This window comes from Scyliorhinus torazame, chromosome 7 (genome assembly GCF_047496885.1).
Source record: "Scyliorhinus torazame isolate Kashiwa2021f chromosome 7, sScyTor2.1, whole genome shotgun sequence".
In the NCBI taxonomy this organism is placed as follows: domain Eukaryota; kingdom Metazoa; phylum Chordata; class Chondrichthyes; order Carcharhiniformes; family Scyliorhinidae; genus Scyliorhinus; species Scyliorhinus torazame.
The window spans coordinates 83,049,301-83,065,552 of NC_092713.1; the positions used below are offsets into that span (position 1 = coordinate 83,049,301).

General features: G+C 52.8%; 1 protein-coding gene across 1 annotated transcript in view; it reads right to left on the bottom strand.

The window, feature by feature from the left end:
• hook1 (hook microtubule-tethering protein 1) overlaps window positions 1–16,252 on the bottom strand; it is a 149,510-nt gene that overhangs the window by 90,606 nt on the left and 42,652 nt on the right. The window lies entirely within an intron of this gene.

Sequence of the window (16,252 nt, forward strand, 5' to 3'; positions counted from 1 at the left end):
AACTGCCAAAAGTTGGTACAAAAGTGACATACTTGCCTGAAGGGTCTAGTCAATGGAAGGATGCAACTGTTATTAGTAGAGCAGGGAAGGCTACTGGAAAGTATAAACATTGGTTGAATGTACAGCATTCAGGGGAAGGAGTCAAGACAACGGGAAAACAAAGTGCAAACATGGATGACACAGAAACGCAGTGCCAGTTCAGATAGTACATCAGATAGTGAACAGGTCCGCAGGAAAAGGTCGAGAATTATTGAAAGGACATCCCACAGCAGAAGAGAAAGATCAAGCAGTAGCAGTACAGAACGAGATACCAGGCGGGAGAGGGGACGTAGTTTGTCAAGATCTCGGAACATGAGTAAGACTACGAATACTAATAGGAGTAGAAGCCCACATGCACGTGAGATTTTGGTGGCTTCAAATAAATTAGATGAAAAAGTTATTAAAGAAGCTAAACAGCAAGAATTGCATAGTTGGAATGAATTTGGGGTATACACGGAAGTACCGGATAGGGGACAAAGAGCTCTATCCCACAGATGGATTTGCACGGAAAAGGTTCTTCTGGATGGAACCTATAAGGCAAAGGCCAGGCTCGTGGCAAGGGGATTTGAAGAAAACTTAGAAGATCAGGATTTAAGGGTAGATTCACCTACAGCAGGAAAGGTTATTTTAAAGATCTTCTTGGCTCGATTAGCCACAAAGGCATGTGAATGCAAATCTATAGATATAAAAGCTGCCTTTTTGCAGGGGCATCAGCTCCAGAGAGACATTTTTCTCCATTCTCCTAAAGAAGCAGCTAACACAGAAGGGGTACTCTGGAAGTTGAACAAATGTGTATATGGATTAAATAATGCATCTAGAGTCTGGTATTTTTCGGTAAGGTCAGTGTTGCCAGTTGAAAGCAGATCCTGCAATGTTTTACTGGCACTATAAAGGAAATCTTTCTGGCATTTTTATGTGCATGTCGATGATTTTTTGTGGGGTGGAACGAGTGATTTTGAAGCTATTGTAATCTCTGGTTTGAGGAAAGAATTCAGGATTGGAAGTCAGGCTTCCAGTGCATTTAAATATATTGGACTGGAAATTGGACAGACTAAGTTAGGGGCAACTTTACGTCAGCAATCTTATTTGGAAAGCATCACCCCAATAGCAATTAGTCGTGGCCGAGTTTCACAAAAAGACGCAGTGGTTTCAAAGATAGAAAAAGAGCAACTGCGAAGTTTAATTGGGCAACTGAACTGGTTAGGTAGACAGACTAGTCCGGACGTGAGTTTTGATGTCTTCGAGTTGAGTACAAAAATGAATGATCCCAAAGTGGAAGACATAATAAGAGCAAATAAAGCGTTGGCCAAACTAAAAATGCAGGAGTGTGTTTTGAAGTTCCCGGTTTTAGGTGACCTTAAGCACTTGAAACTCAGTTTATAGTGATGCGACCTATGCAAATTTATGTGATGGGGTTTCAAGCGCAGGAGGTTTTATAATTTTCCTTTTGGGGAACAATGGTAAATGTTGCCCACTTGTGTGGGAAACAAAGAAAATAAGGAGAGTGGTAAAAAGCACTTTGGCTGCTGAGACGTTAAGCCTTGTAGAGGCGGTGGATATGGCTTTTTATACAAGTATGGTATTGACAGAAATTGTGGGACTAGGGGATTTGGGTAATATACCTCTTGACTGTCACATTGACAATAAATCCCTGTGGGAAAATGTGCACTCTACAAAAAGTGTCAATGAAAAGAGGTTACGGATAGACATCGCAAGTTTGAAGCAGATGTTGGACAGAGGGGAAATAACAAAAATGAAATGGGTCAACAGGAGCTATCAACTGTCAGACTGTTTTACGAAAAGAGGGGCGAGTTCACAGAAACTTTTGGATATTGTGAATGAAGTGCGCTTGTTTCTGTGACTGCTTTTTTTCTCTTTCTCGTCCAAACAAAACAAAAAAAAGGGGGGGGACACATCATGTGTGTGTTTTTGAGTTTCTTGAAATTTTGTTTTCACCTAATTATTGTTTTTTGTCTAAGGAAAGGGAGACTGTGAAGTAATGGGTTAAGAGACATTGCAATTAGTTGCCTTATTTATGTTAAGTATCCATTAATTGACACTGATATGTAAAGGGGCTTCATGTAGACTCTGTCAGGTGGTGTGTTGTTAAGAGTTTTGTGCAGAGGCTGTGGAAGTGAAATAAATGGTGTTTGGTGAAAAGGAACAAGAACTTTAGACTCTTCATTTCACAGCAACTAAAACGTCTAACATGCTATACCCAACGAAACTCTGGATCACATCCCAAGAAAGCGAGTACTTCTTCACAGCCCCCACCGACGCAAACAAGTTTGTCGAGGAACACGGTCTGGAAAACCAACAGCTAGGGTAGAAATAAGGGGCCCCTGGCAAGGGGCAGCAGCACGCCGACAGGGGGGTGGGGGGGGGGGTAGAGGCAACTCCAGGCCCCCCCCACCCGTCCCCACCCCCGCCATGGCGAGCGCACCCTGAACAAAAAGCAAACCACTACCTGAGGGACTGCTTCAGGTGAGAGACCGGGCCCCAGCACGAGGGAACGAGAGTAGCGGAGAAGGGAGAGCAAGCGAGAGAAGTGCAGGGTAGGATGGGGGGAAGAGGCCGGGCAGGGGAGAAGCGAGACAGTAACCCCCGAGAGGGGGGCCACTGCACTAGCAGGAAAGCTAGCACCAGGGACATGCAACAAAGCAGGGACGCAGCGCGCCCCCAATAGGAGGGAAGGCACCAAACCGGGGGGGGGGGGGGGGGGGGGGGGGGAAACACTACTCAACAGAGGCAGGAGAGCAAAAGGGGATAGGAACAGGGGAAAGGGGAACAAAGAGGGTTTTACAGGAGAGGGGGAAGAAGGGGGGAAAGGGAGGGAGGGACTGGAAGCGGAGGGGGGGGGGCACAGGGACAAACAAGGCTAGAAAAGGAATAGGGCTAAAAAGTGCCACAACCAAGGGCTTGGAACAAGGAATCGCTACAAGCATCCACCCAGTATGGTCTCTGGGCAAACGGAGACTCCAGAGTGCAGGGGACTACCCGCGTGGTGGACGCACAGTAGGTGGCCATGTCAAGTGCCCCCTGGACAAAGGGAAACCCCAAAGCGCAGGGACCCGACCGCATGGAGAGAGCAGTGACAGCGGCCATCCTGGACAGCCCCCTAACAAAGGGAAACCCCGGAGAGCAGGGGTACGTCCACCAAATAAGTATGGTTAATCCCACAGGAGCGAGGGGACAGAAGCCCCCCACCAGGATAGTCACCTGGAACGGAAGGGGACTCAACGGCCCAGTGAAAGATCCAGAGTCCCCACCCACCGAAGAAATATGAAGGCTGATATAATCTTCCTCCAAGAAACGCACCTGAGAGAGCAGGACCGACTGCAGGTAAGAAATGGCTGGGTGGGACAAACCTACCATTCCTGCTATGGGACAAGGGCCAGGGGGGGTGGCAATACTGATCAGCAAGAGGACGCCATTTAGGGCGACAAAGACGGTTACGGACTCAGGGGGATGGTACGTCATGGTCAGCGGGGCCCTGGATGGGGCACCGGTAGTACTAGTTAACGTGTATATGCCCAAGTGGGGCGAAACGAGCTTCATCAAGAAGACCATGGCAGAAATCCCTGACAAAGCGACGCACTGACTAATCTGGGGGGGGGGGGGGGGGGGGGGAGAGACTTCAACTGTGTACAGGATCCAACGACTGACAGATCAAGCCTCAAAACGGGGAAAACCTCAAGCATGGCAAGGGAACTCGGTCACTTTATGGAACAGATGGGAGCGGTGGACCCCTGGAGGTTCACCCAACCAGGGGAGAAGGAGCTTTCCTTCTTCTCCCCAGTACACAACGTATACAACAGAATTGACTTCTTTGTGGTGGGGTAAACGGTGCTTCCGGGGATAGACAAAGTGGAATACTCCACAATTGTGATATCCACACTCCACATTACATGGATGTGAGGCTGGAGACGGGCAGGGCCCAACGCCCCACATAGAGGTTGAACATTGCCCTACTAGCTGACAAGGCCTTCAACGAAACAATATCGCGTGCCATAGCAGAGTACACGGAGAACAACCAGAACGGGGAGGTCTTACCCTCCACGTTCTGGGAAGCTCTAAAAGCCGTACTAAGAGGGGAAATTATCGCTTTCAAAGCACAAAGGAAAGGGCGGCTAGGCAGCAGCTGGTCGACTCCATTCTGGAGGTAGACCGTAAATACTCCGAGGCCCCGACCGTAGAGATCCTGGCGGAGAGGAAAGAGCTACAAAGGAATTTTGATCTGCTCTCCACCGGGAAAGCAGTGCACCAACTCCGCCAGGCACGTGAGACCCTATACGAACACGGAGACAAAGCCAGCCACCTGTTGGCACACCAGCTGAGAAAGAAGGCAGCCACCAGAGAAATTGCACAAATCAGGGATACCAGAGGCACATTAGAAACAGAATCAAAACCTTCAAGGTCTTCTACAAAGGGCTGTACACCTCAGAGCCCCAAATGGGGGCGTCCAGGAGGAAACGGTTCCTTGATGGACTGGACATACCAGTCGTGGGGGAGGGCTGAAAACGGGGCCTGGAAGCACCACTAGCACTGGGAGAGATCATGGACAGCATTAGCTCCAGGCAAGCGGGGAAGTCGCCGGGACCAAGACGGGTTCCCGGCAGACCTCTACAAATAATTTGCGGCAGCACTGGCCCCGCGCCTGTGGGAGATGTTCACAGACTCGCTAGCTAGAGGCACACTGCCACACACGCTAGCACAGGCCTCAATCTCACTAATACCTAAGGAAGATAAAGACCCAACGGAATGTGGGTCATACAGACACATCTCACTGCTGAACGCAGATGCCAAAATACTGGACAAAATCCTAGCCAAAAGGCTAGATGACAGCACACCAGAGGTGGTCGCAGAGGACCAGATGGGCTTTGACAAAGGTAGACAGCTTACCTCGAACATCAGGCGCCTACTGGGAGAGAGTACCAGAGGTGATCTTCTCGCTAGATGCAGAAAAGGCCTTCCACAGGGTTGAATGGAAATACCTCATAGAGGGCTTGGAACAGGGTTCACCTCCTGGGTAAAACTTCTATACAACGCTCCCATGGCGAGCGTACGGTCCAACAACACCAACTCCCGATACTTCCAGCTGCACAGGGGCACCAGACAAGGATGCCCACTGTCCCCGCTGCTGTTCGCTCTCGCGATCGAGCCATTAGCAATTGCGCTCAGAGCAGCAAAAAGCAAGAGGGGGATCCGAAGGGATGGCAGAGAGCACAGAGTCTCACTCTATGCAGATGATTTGCTCCTCTACATTTCGGGCCCACAAAGCATCATGGACGGAATCATCACGCTCCTGAAAGAGTTTGGTGCCTTCTCGGGCGACAAACTCAACATGAGCAAAAGCGAGATCTTCCCGGTACACCCACAAGTACATAGAACATAGAACATTACAGCGCAGTACAGGCCCTTCGGCCCTCGATGTTGCGCCGACCTGTGAAACCACTCTAAAGCCCATCTACACTATTCCCTTATCGTCCATATGTCTATCCATTGACCATTTGAATACCCTTAGTGTTGGCGAGTCCACTACTGTTGCAGGCAGGGCATTCCACACCCTTACTACTCTCTGAGTAAAGAACCTACCTCTGACATCTGTCAGAGGGGGGCAGCACGAACGAAGTACGGGGGGCAGCACGAACGGGGTCTGCCGTTTAAACAAGCCCGACAGAAATTCCGCTACCTGGGGATCCAAATAGCCCATGACTGGAAAGGGATCCACAAATGGAACCTCACCAGTCTGACGGAGGAAGTAAAAAAGGACCTGCAAAGATGGAACACACTCCCACTCTCCCTCGCGGGGAGAGTCCAGACAATCAAAATGAACGTACTGCCCAGGTATCTCTTCCGACTTAGATCCATCCCGATCTACATCCCCAAGGCTTTTTTAAAAGCTCTAGATAAACTAATCATGGCGTTCGTATGGGGGGGTGGGGAAGAATGCTAGGATCCCAAAGAAGGTCCTACAAAAAACAAAATCCAGCGGGGGGCTAGCCCTCCCAAATTCTACCACTGGGCGGCAACGGCCGAGCGAATAAGGGGATGCATCAAGGAGCCAGAAGCCGAGTGGGTGCGCGCGGAAGAGGCCTCCTGCAAGGGGACCCCCCTCCAGGCCCTCGCCATGGCGGCATTCCCATCCCCACCCAAAAAACGCTCCAGCAGCCCGGTGGTGATAGCCATCCTCCAGTCCTGGAACCAGCTACGGCAGCAATTTGACCTGACCAAAATGTCGGACAAAGCTCCCATCTGCAACAACCATAGGTTAACACCAGCACTGACTGACGCCAAAAGTGGGGACAGGACGGAGGGACACTGACAGTCAGGGGCCTATACACGGATGGCAAGATCGCAACACTGAACAAACTGACAGAGAAATTCCAGCTTGCCGGGGGAATGAGCTAAGGTACCTGCAACTCAAAAACTTCCTACAAAAGGATACAAGGACGTACCCACAACGCCACGACAGACATTACTGGAAGAGTTACTTACGCAGCCATCCTAGATAAAGGGAACTGGAGCAGCATGTATGACCAACTGGTAGAAAGGGCTGACACCGTACTGGACGCAACAAGAAAGAAACGGGAGGAAGACCTGGGGATTGAAATAGGGTGGGGACTCTGGAGCAAAACACTGCATAGGGTCAACTCCACCTCCACGTGCGCAAGGCTCAGCCTAACGCAACTAAAAGTGGTACATAGAGCCCACTTAACAAGAACCCGTATGAGTAGGTTCTTCCCGGAGATGGAGGATAGATGCGAACGGTGCCAAGGAGGCCCGGCAAAGCACGCCCACATGTTCTGGTCTTGCCCCAGAAGTGCGTGGTACTGGACAGCCTTCTTCAAGGCAATGTCCAAAGTGGTAGGGGTGAGGGTGGAGCCATGCGCGAAAGTGGTGGTCTTCGGGGTTTTGGACCAGCCAGATCTATTCCTGCGGAGGAGGGCGGACGCCCTTGCCTTTGCCTCCCTGATCGCCAGCCATAGAATCCTGTTCGGCTGGCGGTCAGCAGCACCACCCAAAGCTGCAGACTGGCTGTCCGACCTCTCAGAATCTCTCCAAATGGAGAAAATCAAATTCGCCATCCAAGGATCAGACGACGGCTTCTACAGAACGTGGGAGCCATTCACACAATTGTTCCGGGATATGTTTGTGGCCAACGAACAAGCAGAATAGCCAGGTAGTCAAGAATCAGGGGAAAGTAGCCAAGGCATGAGAGGGAGAGATAGACCGGGGGAGGGTGGTGGGGAGACAGCTAAACCTAAGAGGAAAGAAAGGCGAACCACAGGAGGGGGGAAGGGAGAGTGGGGGGGATAAACAGTGAAAAGACAGGGAACAATAGAGGAGAACCAGAGAGGTGGGGGGGAGGCAGGGGAATGATAGCCGTAAGGAGGGCACGGGAAATGATAATAAACTTGGCATCTACAGGAACAGAGAGCAAGGGAAATCCAGGCGAAAGACGGGACGAACGGCTGAAGCGGAGGTGAACGCGAGACGACAACGGCAGCGAAATCCGTCCAGCAGAAGCAAGTGATAACACCAACACCAGACCCAATCGCGTATTGCCCTCTGTAATTGTTTCTCCGTCACCCAAATGTATATTTACCTCCCAAGTTCCCCCACCCCCCCACAAACAGATGCTTACTTATGTGTTGTAAGTAATATTGCCAATTGTACAGAGATGTTGCTGCTGTTGAGCTGGTGCATAATACCTTACCAGTTATTTTTTTAAATTTTTATAATTAATTTTTTTTTGCGGTATGTTTGAGTGTGCCCTTCTCTTCTATATCTTATACTGTGTACATAACGGTAAATAGACTTTGTTGAAAAACCCAATAAAAACATTTATAAATACGAAAAGAAACAACCGAGCGCATTTGCATCCAGGACAGTGGCCGCAGTGGAGCGAAACGACACGCAGATTGAAGAGGAAGGTTTGGCCGTGATATTCGCAGTCAAAGTGTTCCACCAGTGTGTGCTTATGTCATTTTACTATCCTGACTACAAGTCATTACTGGGTCTCATTAAAGAAGACAAGACAATCCCGCTAATAGCATCTGCTAGGATCCAGAGGTGGGCCTATTAAAAGCGGTGTACGAATATACCATCGAGCATCGACCAGGCACACAGATTGCAAACAAACTGTGGCCGAATTGAGTAGACTCCCACTGCCGACGCACCAGCCGTCTCCTCCTAAAGCTGTCGCCATGCTGAATTTCATGAATACTTTGCTGGTCACCGCGGCCAAGATCCACAAGTGGATGCAAAAACGCCCCTCATTGTCAAAGATCTGCCACATCGTGTTATACAGAGGTCAACATCGAAGATTGCTCAACGAATTGCGGCTTTTTCAACCAATATATCAAATTCAGCGTCGAGGACAGTACCCTTCTGTGGGCAACTCACATCACGGTCCCTCGCCAGGGTTAAGACCCCATACTACAAGATATACACAATGGGCAACCAGGTGTTTTGAAGATGAAAATGCTTGCCCATAGTTATGTCTGGTGGTCAGGCCTAAATGGAAAAATAGAGCGAGTGGCTCAAAAGTGCGATGTGTTCCAAGAGCAGCAGAAGCTCCCGCCTGCTGCACCTCTTCACCCGTGGGAGTGGCCGGGCCGGCCTTGATTCCGGCTTTGCCGGACCTTTCCTGAGATCCATGTTTCTAATCATTGTAGATACTCATTCAAAGTGGCTTGTGGTCCACAGGATGTCGTCAACTATATCGAGGGCGACGATCGAGAAGCTTTGTCTCTCATTTAAGTACATATGGCATTCCGGAGGTGCTAGTCACAGATAACGACACACCCTTTACCAGCGGGGAGTTTGGGGGTTTTATGAAGGCCAATGGACTGCGACACAGCCGCATGGCCCTGTACCAACTAGCCTCAAATGGACTGGCTGAAAGGGTGGTGCAAACTTTAAAAAGGGGCCTGAAAAAGCGGCCTCGGAGACCATGGAAACATGGGCGGGCTAGGTTTTTATTTCGCTACCACATCACCCCACATGCCATGACCGGCGTAACATCGGCAGGACCTTTAATGGGCAGGTGGCTCCAGGCCCGCCTCAGCCTCTGTCCCCAGATATTGGTGGGAAGGGAAAGTGCAGTGCAGTCAGGGGGACGGGCATAGCCCAGACAAGCAAACGCAAGCCAGACAGCTCGGACCAGGTGATGCAGTTTATATTCAGAACTTCAGGGACAGCACCAGGTAGGGTCCTGGAGCGGTAAAACAGCAGACAGGACCAGTCTCATTCCAGGTTCGGGCACAAGGCCGAACAATGAAGAACAATGACCCCCTCAGGGTCCGGAGACCAGCATTACTCCAAACCCCTCCAGAGGAGCCGGTTGCGAAACAGGTCTCCCTGATAACGATGGGTTATGGGGCTTCGCATCTGGGGGACCCCGACGTAGAGATGCAAGAAGTCGTTGACTCTGACTCAGATATGGAAACCCACGCATCGGAGGTTTCTGACAATGAACAAAGTGGAGAGCAGTCGCCAGTTGTGGAACCCCCCAAGCGAACAGCAAGGAAACACTTGGATTCAGCTCCGCAGGCGCAGGAAGTGAAGCTTCGGGTGAAGAAGAGCAGGCGCCTTCCTGCTCCATCTTCCTTGGAAGGGTCTTCAGACTTTTGGCGGGGGGTTGAAAGGAGAGGTTATAACCCACACAAGACCTACAAGGATGGGTCGATTAACCTCCCCGTGAACCTCATGGAATATGAGCTTCCCCAATGAGAGACAGGTCTGTGGTGGTATGTATTAGGGGTATTAAGGTACCCTGTGATGCCGAGAGGCTATTGGTGGATAGACACTGGATCCCGATTGGATCAGCCGCCTGCTGGCTCCACCCCGTAACGCGGAGTATAAGAGCCCGGGTTCTCCCAGCAGCCGCATTCTGTAACTGTGCTGCTGGGGAACAAGTCTGCGTAATAAAGCCATCGTTTGACTCCTTCTCATCTCGTCTCGTGAGTGATTGATTGTGCTACAATTTATTACGCAAACTTTTAAGGACATGGAGCTCTGAATCATGCCGGAGTGTCTGCGAATCAGCCGCCACGTGGCAAACGCAGTGGCCATGTTTAAACATTGGTTAGCGTGTTTCCAGGGATACCTCCGAACCGCCCCCTGCATACCTACAGAAGAACAGAAAATCTAGGTCCTGCATGCCAGGGTGAGACCTGACATCTACACGCTCATAGAGGATGCGGAAGATTTCCCGACGGCGATCGCTATGCTGATAGGAATCTACATTCGGCCCGTCAACCAGGTCTACGCACGCCACCAGCTCGCGACGAGACAGCAGATCCCCGGGGAAATCGCTGGACGAATTCTACAATGCGCTGTTGATACTGGGGAGAAACTGCAACTGCCCATCCGTTGCGGCTAATGAACACACAGAGCTGCTGGTCCGACATGCGTTTGTGGCAGGTATGCTTTCATCCCAAATTCGCCAGCGATTGCTGGAAAGAGACACATTAGGCCTCAAAGAGGCAGGAGTCCTCGCGGCCTCGTTTGATGTGGCATCACAGAACGCCCGCGCCTACACCCCCGACCGCGCGGCAGCCCCTTGGGCACCATGGACCCCCGCCGCAACCAAACCCCCGGGACACCCTGCCCCCCCGCAGGCCTGCGCTGCCAGAGCAGCAGATCACCCAGGGGTGCCCCGCTGCTACTTTTGCGTACAGGGGAAACACCCCCGAATGCGCTGCCCGGCCCTCTCAGTCCTCTGTAAAGGGTGCGGGGAAAGGGGGCATTTCGTAGCTGTGTGCCAGGCCCGGGTGGTAGCCGCAATCTCCGGGGGAGAACCCCAAACTCAACCCCCCCAGCGATCCATGTGTGGCCAACGGGCGCTGCCATCTTGGGTCCCGGACTCCATGCGGGTGGGAGGGGCGCCGCCATTTTGTGCTCCCCGGCAACGTGCGATCCATGGGCGGCGCCATCTTGTCCACCCCCGACTGTGTGCGACCCGTGGACGCCGCCATTTTGGCTGACGTCTAAGGGCCCCGAGATGGACGGCCACACAGGGCCTGAAGAAAACGCCCCGATGCAGCAACTACGACTGGCTTCTGTGACCCTGGACCAGTCGCGGCCCCGAACGCTCCAAACAGCATCAATGACTATATTTGTAAACGGGTACGAGACGCCCTGCCTGATTGACTCTGGGAGCACGGAGAGTTTTATACATCCTGGTACGGTAAGGTGCTGTTCCCTTCCGATCCACCCGAGTAATCAAACATTTTTTCTGGTGGCGGGGCCCCATTCAGTAGAGATAAAAGGGTTCTGCATCGCGAACCTCATGGTGCAGGGGAGGGAGTTCAAAAACTACCGGCTTTATGTCCTTCCCCACCTCTGCGCTGTCACACTCCTGGGGTTGGATTTTCAGTGTAACCTCCAGAGTTTAACGTTTAAATTCGGCGGCCCTATACCCCCACTTACTATCTGCAGCCTCGCGACCCTCAAGGTCGATCCTCCTTCCCTGTTCGCGAACTTCATCCCGGATTGCAAACCAGTCGCCATTAGGAGCAGACGGTACAGCGCCCAGGACCGATCTTTTATCCGGTCAGAAGTCCAACGGCTGCTGAGGGAAGGCATAATTCAGGCCAGCAATAGTCCCTGGAGAGCCCAGGTGGTAGTTGTAAAGACCGGGGAGAAGCAGAGGATGGTCGTAGACTATAGTCAAACCACCAATAGGTACACGCAGCTGGATGCGTACCCTCTCCCCCGCATATCCCACATGGTCAACCGGATTGCACAGTACAAGGTCTTTTCCACGGTGGACCTTAAGTCCGCCTACCACCAGCTCCCCATCCGCCTGAGCGACCGAAAATGCACTGCTTTTGAAGCAGATGGGCGGCTCTATCATTTTTTAAGGGTTCCGTTCGGCGTCACTAACGGGGTCTCGGTCTTCCAACGGGAGATGGACCGAATGGTTGATCGGTACGGTTTGCGGGCCACGTTCCCGTATCTCGACAACGTCACCATCTGCAGCCACGACCAGCAGGACCATGACGCCAACCTCCGCAAATTCCTCCAGATCGCGACGCCCTGAATCTCACATATAACAGGGAAAAACGCGTGTTTAGCACCGACCGTCTAGCCATCCTCGTCTACGTAGTGCAAAATGGAATGATAGGCCCCGACCCCGAACGCATGCGCCCCCTCATGGAGCTCCCCATCCCCCACCGCTCCAAGGCCCTGAAACGCTGCCTGGGCTTCTTCTCTTATTGCGTCCAGTGGGTCCCCAACTATGTGGACAAGGCCCATCCGCTAATCCAGTCCACTGTTTTCCCCCTGTCGACAGAGGCCCGCAAGGCCTTCAGCCGCATCAAAGCGGATATCGCAAAGGCCACGATGCACGCGATCGACGAGTCTCTCCCCTTCCATGTCGAGAGCGACGCTCTGGCGGCCACCCTCAACCAAGCGGGCAGACCCGTGGCCTTCTTTTCACGCACCCTCCACGCTTCAGAATTCCGCCATTCCTCAGTGGAAAAGGAGACCCAGGCCATAGTTGAAGCTGTGCTGCATTGGAGGCATTACCTGGCCGGTAGGAGATTCACTCTCCTCACCTGACCAACGGTCGGTGGCCTTCATGTTCGATAATGCACAGCGGGGCAAGATCAAGAACGACAAGATCTTGCGGTGGAGGATCGAACTCTTCACCTATAACTATGAGATCTTGTATCGTCCTGGAAAGCTGAACGAGCCTTCCGATGCCCTATCCCGCGGCACATGTGCCAACGCACAAGTGCACTGTCTCCGAACCCTCCACGAGGACCTCTGCCACCCAGGGGTCACCCGGTTCTATCACTTCGTAAAGACCCGCAACCTGCCCTACTCCATCGAGGAGGTCAGGACCGCCACCAGGAACTGCCAGATCTGCGCATAGTGCAAGCCGCACTTCTACCAGCCAGATAAGGCGCACCTGATAAAGGCTACCCGTCCCTTTGAACGCCTCAGTCTGGACTTCAAAGGCTCATCCCCTCCACCGATCGCAACACGTACTTCCTCAACGTGTTTGACGAATACTCCCGGTTCCCATTCGCCATCCCCTGTCCCGACATGACCGCGGCCACAGTCATTAGAGCCCTCGGCACCATCTTTACACAGTTCGGTTTCCCCGCCTACATACATAGCGATAGGGAGTCCTCCTTAATGAGCGACGTACTGCGTCAATTCCTGCTCAGCAAGGGCATCGCCTCGAGCAGAGCGACCAGTTACAACCCCCAGGGGAACGGTCAGGTAGAGAGGGAGAACAGGACGGTTCCTGGCCTTGCGGTCCAGAAGTCTCCCAGTTTCCTGCTGGCAGGAAGTCCTCCCGGACGCCCTCCACTCCATCCGGTCGCTGCTGTGTACAACAACGAATCAAACACTTCACGAATGCCTCCTTGTCTTCCCTAGGAAGTCCTCCTCCGGAACATCACTTCCGACCTGGCTGGCAGCCCCGGGACCCATCCTGCTCCGAAAGCATGTGCGGACGCACAAATCGGACCAGTTGGTCGAGAGGGTTCATCTCCTCCACGCGAACCCTCAATACGCCTACATGGCGTACCCCGACGGCGGACAGGACACGGTCTCCTTGCAGGACCTGGCACCCGCCGGAGCCCCACACACCCCCCAACACCAGTGACCCCCTCTGGAGCCACGCACACCCCCCCAAACACCAATCACCCCCTCCCTCCCGCTGGCGCACCCCACAGCCGCCCCCTTCCAGGGTGGATCGGTCCTTCCCCCGGCCCAGAATAGGGATATTGGAGTGGGACGAGGCATCGCGACGTTCCCAGAGACGACGGGGCCCGAACCTGCGCCTGCGTAACCACCGGGGCTAAGACGATCGGCGAGGACGACCAGGGCACCCATTCGACTCATCGAATCAGTATAATGAAGCAAGAAATGCCTCTGTAAATAATTTTTTTGGGGTTGCCCAGTAAAAGCGGCATTGTAAGTAGTTAATATCGGAGCATAGCCGCTGTGTTAGCGGCATCCTAGGTACCGACTCTGGAAACCCCTACCACCATACGGCCCACTACCCCGCCGGGTTCCTTTTTAACAAGGGTGAATGTGGTGGTATGTATTAGGGGTATTAAGGTACCCTGTGATGCCGAGAGGCTATTGGTGGATAGACACTGGATCCCGATTGGATCAGCCGCCTGTTGGCTCCACCCAGTAAGGCGGAGTATAAGAGCCCGGGTTCTCCCAGCAGCCGCATTCTGTAACTGTGCTGCTGGCGAACAAGTCTGCGTAATAAAACCATCGTTTGACTCCTTCTCATCTCGTCTCGTGAGTGATTGATTGTGCTACAAGGGCCCTATCAATAGAGTAATGGACTCTAACATAAAAGCCGATCCAGACAGGAGCAAAGCTAGAGTAGTCCCGGCTGGCACCTGAATGTTGTGTATATAGTTTGTTTTAATAATATATAGTTTCCTCCATATTCCCGAACAGACTCCTCTGTGACCATTAAACTAAGCTTGTACATGGAGCTATGCTCAAAGTACAAGTGGGCTGGCTATACCCTTGAATCCTTACCCCAGCATAAATCAGACCAATGATGGAACTGAACACGTGGCCCGGCCCAACCTGACCCAGAAAGACCCTGCCAGCGACCCAAACCCAGACTAACCACCCCCAAAACGATGGAGACCCCACGCAAGGACCCGAGCATGCCGAAAGGCAGACCCGGAACCCAGGGGCCCGCCCGGACCGTGAACATGCCTGGCCGGCGACCCCGAAATCGCAACCAGCGCCCGGGAACCCGCCTGCCGCCATCCCAAAATCGCAACCAGCACCCAGGATCCCGCCTGCCGCCATCCCAAAATCGCAACCAGCACCCAGGATCCCACCTGCCGCCATGCCAAAATCGCAACCAGCACCCAGGATCCCGCCTGCCGCCATCCCAAAATCGCAACCAGCACCCAGGATCCCACCTGCCGCCATGCCAAAATCGCAACCAGCACCCAGGATCCCGCCTGCCGCCATCCCAAAATCGCAACCAGCACCCAGGATCCCGCCTGCCGCCATCCCAAAATCGCAACCAGCGCCCAGGATCCCGCCTGCCGCCATCCCAAAATCGCAACCAGCGCCCAGGATCCCGCCTGCCGCCATCCCAAAATCGCAACCAGCGCCCAGGATCCCGCCTGCCGCCATCCCAAAATCGCAACCAGCGCCCGGGACCCCGCCTGCCGCCATCCCAAAATCGCAACCAGCACCCAGGCCCCCACCACATGCAACCATTTACCTTCCACAAGGTCAGGCTTCTCCCATCGGATTCCGCGACCATCCAGATGCAGCCACCAACCGAGGAAGCGAGGCAAATGCGGCGGTCTGCAGGTAGGACTAAAATATCGCGGTTTCAAGTCTCCTCTTCCCAGCATACACTTGGCAAACATCCAAGCAATCGAAAACAAGCTGGACGAGCTTAATGCTAGACTTACCTCTCAGAGGGAAGTAAGAGACTGCTGTGTGGTGCTCTGTTTCACAGAGACATGGTTCACCCCTGCCTCACCGGACTGTGCCATACAACCTGACAGCTTCTCAATACACCGGATGGAGCACATGGCATCATTGGGCAAAGCGAAGGGCGGAGGGGTTTGCCTCATCAATTCCTTCTGGTGCTCAGACATGGCAACCCTGGTGAACTACTGCTCCCCGGACACGGAATACCTTACTGTCAAGTGCCAACCGTACTACCTTCCATGGGAATTCACTTCTGCCAAAATCACAAAGGTCTACATCCCACCCCAGGCGGAAGTGAAGAAGGCGCTTGATGAATTGTACACTGCTACAAATAACAATGAAACAGAATACCCTGAGGCCTTGTTATTTGTGGTCAGGGACTTCAAACAGGCCAACCTCAAGGGTGTACTGCCAAAATTCCACCAACACATCTGTCCCATCAGGAGTGCCAACATCCTTGACCACTGCTACGCAAACTATCAAGGGCGCCTACAACTCCATCTCCCGACCGCACTTTGGAAAATCGGATCACAAGGCGGTGCTCCTTCTCCCGGCATATAAGCAGAAACTTAAGCGGGAGAATCCGGGTTGTACAATGCTGTTCTGAGACAACAGAAGAGCTCCTATGCGACTGTTTGGAGTCTGTGGACTGGTCCATATTCAAGAACTCAGCAGCCAACCTAAACGAGTATGCCACCACTATCACAGACTTCATCAGCAACGGTGTAGAATACTGCATGTCAAAGAAGGTAGTACC